This window comes from Pinus tabuliformis, chromosome 5_2, assembly GCF_031772625.1.
Source record: "Pinus tabuliformis cultivar Carrire ecotype Pingquan chromosome 5_2, CPIR1, whole genome shotgun sequence".
Classification (NCBI taxonomy): Eukaryota; Viridiplantae; Streptophyta; class Pinopsida; order Pinales; family Pinaceae; genus Pinus; species Pinus tabuliformis.
The window spans coordinates 712,670,997-712,679,695 of record NC_142306.1 but is presented as its reverse complement, the minus strand read 5'-3'; the positions used below and the strand labels follow the sequence as shown (position 1 = coordinate 712,679,695).

At 35.1% G+C, this 8,699-nt stretch overlaps 1 long non-coding RNA gene across 1 annotated transcript; it reads right to left on the bottom strand.

The window, feature by feature from the left end:
* Positions 1-2,542: 2,542 nt before the first annotated feature.
* On the bottom strand, positions 2,543-4,581 carry LOC149161154 (uncharacterized). Its single transcript, XR_016261495.1, has 2 exons — positions 3,932-4,581; positions 2,543-3,557 (listed from the first exon to the last, which is right to left on the bottom strand). It is a non-coding gene; the product is annotated as an uncharacterized LOC149161154 (long non-coding RNA).
* Between the last annotated feature and the right edge of the window lie 4,118 nt (positions 4,582-8,699).

Sequence of the window (8,699 nt, the reverse complement as noted above, 5' to 3'; positions counted from 1 at the left end):
CTCAATTAACAAAGACAGAAGACGGAGAATCGTCTTCTGTCTTTGCACTTCATAAAAGGAGAACAAATTTATAAAACTCTGTTATTTCTTAGAACTTATCTCGTTCAGCAACAAAGGGATATAAAAAGTATTTCAGCTGCTTCTTCTTTTTTATATTCAATTAAACAAATTTTAGTAGCATAGTAGTTCCAGCTCCATTGCTCGCCCCACAAGTTTATAGAACTTTGCTCAAAAGAGTTTAGACATTAACCATCAAATTAATATAATAGAATAACCTTGTCATAAATTGTCACCGCTTGGCCTCGAGCACTCTGATTACAGAGAAGCTCGCAACGTAATATAAGAAAATACCCCCCATCATACATTGTATTCTTGCCGCTTGACGTCAAGTTCTGTGGTTACCAAAAATAGTCAGGGTTGGGATGGTTATCCTGATTTGATTTGATTATGTTAAAGACATATTTAGTGTCTGATGCATGCACTTAATTCAACTTTATGGGGAGATTATTAAAGCATGAAAATTCGAGTTTGATTGACTATGTTGCAGACATATACATCGAGTTTGATTGATCATCTCATCGCTGATTGGTGTGGTCCTGTTCCTTAATGGAAGGACGTCGTTGACCTTTTCTTTCCTGTCGATCTATGCTCTTCATGGAATGCCGTCCAAACTTTTCTAAAAGACAGCAGGATTCGTCGACATGGCACGACTGATTGTCTAATCTGGGCAAATGCATAGGTTCCAGTTCGCGTGAAAGACATCTACCTTGACCTCATCTCTTCAAGGGTGCAGCAAGCCAACCTTTTTTTCCTTTCATCCTTTTGGAAATCAGGATGCCCCCAGGACGATCTTCTTTGCATCGTTGGTATACAACAACAAGAACCTATCGTAGGACAACTTGAGGAAAAGAAATTGGCATGGCCCAAGCAGGTGCCCGATGTGCGAATCCGACAAAAAATCAAATCTTCGCATGTTCATCCAATACCGGTCCTCACAACATATCTGGTATTATCTGGCAATTACTTTTGATTTTCCTAATATTGTTTTTGACTCTATCCATGCAGCTTTCCCCTGGTGATGCAATCAACAGAAGCCAAAGTGTTTTCTCATCATCATCATGATATGGTGCGCCTGGAATTAGAGGAACCACAAAATTTTCAGTGATTCCAAAGTTCCCTATTCTAATATCCTCCATCGCATCATTGCTATATATGATTCAATTTCAATTTAGCTGACTGTATAGATACATCTATATAGTTTTGCTTTTTGAAATTTGGTGATGCTGTCTCTTATATAGGCACATTTCATTTACATTCCCTGAATTCTACTTTATATATGATAGCATATGTCTCATATCAGCCTGTTTTTTTGAGAATCTTTGGACCATCTGCCACAGTTTTCTTCTCAAACATCTTGGATCGTGACTTCACATGCCACCTTTATGTATCTCATGGAGACTTTTATATTATCTTAATATAAATGATATACTGCTTTTTTTTCTCTGAAAAAAAAGGTACTTAATCTATATGGGGAGGGAGATTATTAACGCAGAAAAATTCGAGTTCCCTCTTAACTCTCGTGATGACAGAAGATACCTGGGTCGCTGATATTATAAAACGCTTACTACGTGGACTTTACCTCTTGCACATTGCTCTGGAAATTAAAAGCCTTCGGAGAAATCAATTAGAACCCCTCCATTGCAAATCAGATGGGGAATTCTCTTTAAGTAACTTGCCAGATTGGGAATTCTCTCAAATAATTTGCCTGAGAGGACCTGTTTGAATCAATGAGCTGAATCTGCAATAACATCTACTATTTGATCTGCAGTGAAAAATAAAACAAAGGGTTGATTTCGCTTATTATGTTTGGAAAGAGGTTTTCTGAGTTTTATATTGTACGGAAAAGATCGCTTAAGTTCCTTTACACGCTGTTGGTTATAATTCTGTATATTATCCAAAGCCGGTTTGGCGTTATATTTTACCATTTCTCTTTCACATGGAATTTTACTCTTTTTTATAATGATATAATATTTGTGATGATATTTCTATAAAATGCACAGGCTATATACACAACTACCATTTAAAAAACTGTTTTGAATTTTCCTAGTATCTTAGATTAAGTCTATTTCCAATACACAACTTTAAGCATTTTGCACAACGAAAATGTAACAACAGTGAATCAACAAAGTTCACCAAAATATGAATATGCCAAAACTTGTTTTTATTACTATTTTAATAAAATAAAAGTAAGGCTCGGGTACCAGGGATCATGGCCTTTACAAAGCACCTTGATACAAGACACTAGTATACGCATTAGTGACTAGTATACGCATTATAGACACTAGTATACGCATTATACACTAGGGCTTGAGGTCTGTCCTTTGATCTTCAATCTGCCCCAAAAAAACAAAGACAAAAATGACAAACTTGCTGATGTAAATCCTTCAACAACAGTCCTTTCAACCCTCTTTTGTCACTGACACCTAGCAGTCCTTTGCCTCCTTTACTCAGAGAAATTTGCTCCTTTGAATCTCTTGCACAATCAGCCCTAAACTAACAACCACTCACAGTGCTCTTTATCCTTCAGGATCATTGTACATTAACAATCAAACAGCTGTCCGAACAATGGAGTGGCCTTTATCCTTCAGGATCATTGTACATTAGCCCTCAAACAGCTGTCCGCACCCTCCTTTGTTGAACATAGTTCAGTAGTCCACCTCAGCAACCAATCAAGCCCACGCACTGTCCAGTAGACCTTAACTCACATGTCCACTGCCTCTGTTCCAAGTCTGAGGTAATTTCAGCCTCTTCTAAGGCTCTGCCAAGCCACAGAAACTCTGCACAATTTCCTGAGGAACTTCGGCCCTCCACAGGAGCACATCTGAGGCTAATTCGTCCTCTTTCCAGGGCCCTTTTCCTTGTGCAGAGAACAAAGACAGACCTTCAAACAGAATTGTTGCTTCTCAAATCAGCCCGGACAGAACCCTATATAGGGCACAAAACTCGGGCTCTTTCTAACACAAACAGACCATAACCTTCGCTCCCCTTCAAGCTGCGGATCCTCTTGAGGTTCTGCGCCTTCCTTAGCTCGTTATTCTTCTTGAGATGGTTGCTATGATGTGGTGAGACCTCTGCCAGGTCTCCTTTATTTATATCTCTCCACTGTTGCTTTTAGGTGGTCCCTTTAGTCCATCAAGGCACTCTTTTACAACCAATAAACTAAACAAAGATTAACCCCACAATATTGGGTCTAAAACCCACCACTCTGCCCACAAAAGCTCAAGCTCATTTCAGTGGGTCGATTCCTTACAAATCTAATACCCAAAATTTGTGGAAATATCTCCCAAACTACACTTTTCAATATTTTAAATAATTAAAAAATATAAATCTTTATACATAAATTTAAAAATTAAAACCCGGATGTGGGTGATAATGAGGCCATTAATGAAGAATAGATGGCAGGACGGCGGGCGGTTGGGCAACATGGCCATAGTTGATACAGATCATTGCCATTTATATATCCAGCAGTAAATATGTCCAAAATCAAAAGAACATTCCTGAAATCAGTTTTGACGGTTTTATCAAATAACGGTTTATTAAAATACACGGATAAATAGCAACGGGGCTATCGTGACCATATTTTTGTAACCAAACCAAAAACCAATTAAAATGGCTACTAATGGAAAACCAAGGCCGATACAGATCATTGCAAATTATAAAATGACAATAAACTAGGCTGGACTTCCAAAAAGAAATAGCCATCTGACTGCAAGTCACCTTTATGTCTTTAAATTCATAAAACATACTGCCCCACCCCAGGAAAACGCTTGAGCTTTTTGAAATGTATATGGTAAATAACTAACCTAGCTGCGATTAATTTCTACATACCTCAAAGATTAGTTCACGGCAACAGGAAAGTTTTACTCCTTACCTCTGCTGAGAACTCGATTTCCAAAAGAAGCTTCGCAGATGGATTGCTTCATTCTTTGATATTGTTAATGAAGTGACTCTTTACTCGCGACCACCATAACACACCTGCGCTCTAGATTCGTATGCCTTTCCAGTGTGAATCTAGAGAGCAAGTGTCTTCTAGAGATCGAGAGTAATTGCAAGGTCTTCTTAAAATCGAGTACCCTAGCCCGAAAGAAAACCAAAAGGAAAAACCATTGAAAAAAGTGCAGGCCATCCACTGCTTAGAACGGCGTGGCCATGGCAGATGTACTTAAAAACGCGGTGCCCCACTTGAGGGAAAGAAACGGCCGCCCTCCAAAATGTAGAAGTCCCCGGGCTGCCATGAAATTGGCATCCCCGCATCTTGGATGAATACTGGTAACCTCAATGAAAGCAGTCCCGTAAACTCACCGGTGGAGAAACAAAAGAAAATCCGATGCAATCAGAAAACAAGGAAAAAGGAGCGTCTCCTTATGCACAGAGGTGTAAATCAGTTCTCCTTGAAGGAAAGCTCCATGAAACAACGCCGTGAGAAAATTGGCGTAAAATGATCACAACCAAACCCTAACAGAAACCTTACTGAATCTTGACCGTTGATCTACATCTAGCGGTCGGAATTCAAGGCTTCAACTTGTTCTTTTAAATCAATCTCAGCTACTTGGTATTTCTTGCTTACCAATGGATATCAATTGAGTGCGGAGACATATAAAAATAATAATTTTAATGTGTAATTTTATTTTTTTTAATATGGTTTATAAAAATAATAATTTTAATGTGTAATTTTATTTTTTTTAATATGGTTAAAAACAAATTTTCATTGAGATATTACAAGATAATGTTATGTGAAAAATTGAGTGGTTGGAATCATAAGTTTGAATAATTGATTTTGTTGGAATCACAAGTTTGAGTTGTGAATTTTTTATAATCTTATAAAGAGAAGTAAATCTCTAATTGAAGGTCTTTTAAGAAGAAAATAATTGTTGGGAAGGGAGGAGATTGTTAATAATTCCATATCTATGTTGTAGAATCATAACATAAAAGGAATACTCAATTTCACTTGGAACTTGAGTAAAGAGTATTGATCTCCCTTCAAAGAGAAACAAAGTTTTTTGTATTGTTTTTAGTTATTCTCACTTGGGAGGGGAAACTTTCACGTGCAAGGGGGGAATCTTAGAATAAGTGCCCTAGAAGTTTTTTAGGGCATTTGAATCCATATAAATAGTGAAAAAAAAAACATTTTAAACAACAAAGATCAAGATGTGACCAAAATTTCAACAGCCAAAAACTCCAAAACTCATAATACTTAGACAACATCCATATTTTATGCCATAATTTACATATATGGTTGCAATATTCATCCATTATTTTTAAATATTTGTGTGTTGGGTTTTATTCTTAAATTGAGAAGAAAGTTAATAAAATATATTTACCATCACTTACTTCTCACTATAATTTAAAGCAAATCTTTGCATAAAAAATGGATAGAAATAAGATGTAAATAAATGTATTTACTAAGAGTTACTTCTCACCATTATAATGCGTAGATAGTTGCTACCCACTAAAATATATGCAAATTGACCACTATAGATTATAATTTATTAGATAATTTTTAAGTTGAGTGACAAAAATGAAACCATTCCCACTTATTAATAATATCCTAGAATTAAAATTGCCAACATGTTTTTCAAATTTTTATTCATAAAGTTATTTGATTCTATTGTACAAATAGACTCTTATCCAACTATTGGAATTAAAGGTACCAACATGTTCTTCAAGTTTTTATTCATAAAGATTATCTCATTCTAATCTACAAATAGGTTAAACTCCACTACTAATCTACAAATAGGTTAAACTCCACTAATGGAAAAGAATAATATGGCATATTAAATGAGAAGGAAGGAAGTAGATTTTATAGAAGTTATTCTTATAGCATATAAGATATGCATATTGATTTATTATAAGTATAATGGTATGTTGAGATTTTTATGTTATTGTAAATTAATTATTATAATGGGTATGGATAATATAAGATTAGAAGGGAAGTATATTTTAAAGTAATAAAAGTTACTTTTATAAGTTATGGACATATCTAGTCGTTGTCTCTCACACACATACCGCACAAGATGCCTTGTACAATAGGAGAAAATATCAAATGTTGTTTCCACATACCCATTCAAAGAGGTCTAACACTTCAATTTTGATCCTTGAAATATAATATGTTAAACCATGTATTATTTGTAAATGACAAAGCTATTTGAGAGGTGTTTAATCATGAAGGTTGAGCTATAAAATCTCTATGTTGTAAAATTGTGGAATACATTATGTATTGCATAACTCGAGACAAAGACACAGACACGACTAATGAATGTTTATGAGTCTCAATTAAGGACATAGATTATGATGTGCTTGTTATGTTTCTAACATTAATATGTGATAGTTACATTTGCCATGATGTGCTTATAACTATGCAAGGCATGGATAAAATGAAGTATATATTAACATAGTTTCCAACAAAAAAGTTGCTTGAGGAAGTAATGAAGATACTATCACTAATCATTGAGGGATTTAACAATGAAAGTGAAGATCTTACTTATGTACTATAGGTAATGGAAGAGAGTGTTGTCATTAATTAATTGATGAATAACGCATTGAAGTGTCTAGTAGTGAGCACATTGGCTTGGTCATGAGAGTAATGGGATGAACTAAGTGAAATTGGAACCTCATAGAAGCTACCTTTGCCTTGTTGGCATCATCATCTAGGTTTGGGTTAGAATCTATAACTAATTTATATGGTTGGGCAGTGAATCGCTCACCAACAACCAACTTGGTGGACTTCCCTTGATTGCATATAAGTTTGCATGCCTCCCTTTTGCGTGAATGTTTTATGTTTATATCGTGTTATGTAATTCCTTGAATGTGATGGCAAACAAATGGAGTTTGAATATGTAATGTTAATTTCATTTTCGTTATATATTTGTATATCAATTCTAGATTATGTTGCTGTTAGAAGTAGAAGACAACCTTAACTCATTAATAGAATAAGGTTTCATATGGAGTGTCTTAATGGCCAAGGGAAGCATCAAAATAAAATATAGGAGAGATGTTATGATTGATTAGCAGAATGGATTGATTGGTATAATTTGTACACTAAAAAGCGAATGGATTCACTCTATCCATAGCTACAACAAGCCTTGGACTTCGTTGCTCACATATAAATTTTTCATATATGTATTCTTTATTTACTTCATTCATGTAGAATCAATAGGAATGTACAACATACCATGGGCACTCCTATTACTTGCAAATCAATCCATATATCCAACTAGAGATTTACAATGAAACATGTATTACAATCTTCGAATTATAGGCAAGTGGTGCCATATATTTTATGGAACATATTTTCCTTTTACATGGAAGTAGTATTGACTTGCTTTACATTTTGGACATGCACAATTATCTTTATGCCATCCTCTATATAAGATGCGATCTTTGGAAGATGCATAATGTACTTTGTAATCAACATCCAAATCAATGAATAAATTCCTATAATCTTTACATGTTGCTACAAGGAAAACACTTTCTATTGTAAGTTAAGTAGAACCTCCATCCGAAACTTTCTAATTATTCCTTTATCTATTTATTATGGAGGTTGTTAACAAAGGTGGGTAACTGGAGGTGTTAGCGAAAAAAATTTAGTTGGTTCCCTTCAATCATATAAAGCACATTAATACATCAATATATATGGTGCACTAATGCATTTAATTATAATGTACCCAAAATTTCTTATAACTAATTCATAGGAAAAAAATAGATTTAATTTAATTTTGAACAAATTCTAAACAGTGCATAAAAAATTTATAAGCACAATATTACTATATACAACATTAAATTAGTTGAGTTTACAAATTGTGCTAATGCAAGATTGCTTTTTATTTTTATTTTTTTGAAAAAATGTATTTATGCACACCTATAAAAGATGCATCAATGCATTTATTATATAGGTACATTGACATCAACTTGGATAGAGTGGAATCCCTAGGGGTGAATATCAACTTGGATAGAGTGGAATCCCTGTCTAGGAGAGCCTTGGTTGACAAACTTAGTTACATCAAATTGATGCACGAACAACTACTATACTGAATCAGAGCAAATTGGAAATCATTAGTAGGTTATACTCTGATTATGAGTATATTAGTTAACAAATGGATCCACTTTCACTTTCTGTCAGAGGATGATCTTGAACTAATTCTCTGTAAGACCTAGGTTATAGGCAGGGACTCACAGTGGCTGCAACGGTGGCATCCCGCGCATTCTGTTTGGGGACCAAAAAATAGTCATGAAAGAAGCTTTGGGTTGTGTTGTCGAGCTTTCCTATCGAGCTATGGTTAAATGAGGTACTCGTCAAGGTGGATAATTCATTGGGAAGGTTCATTTTCCTAGATGAAGCTTCTTTCTTGGCGACATATAAACATATGGCATGGTTCCTAGTTGAGATGGAGACTACAGAAGGATTACCAATGTTTATAAAAGTCCTTTGGGGTGAGAAGGAGATCATACAGTTGTTAGACTACTAGAAGACTGCCTTTAGAAGTATTAATTGCAAAGATGTTGGCCACATAGCTAGCCCTTGTGTGTCTCCTCTACTTCAAGGATTTGGAACACATACCCATCAAAAATCCCTATTAAGGTCAGCGCTTCAATAGATTCCACAAAAGCTGACTCCTCGTACACCTTTGTGGGTCTCAAAA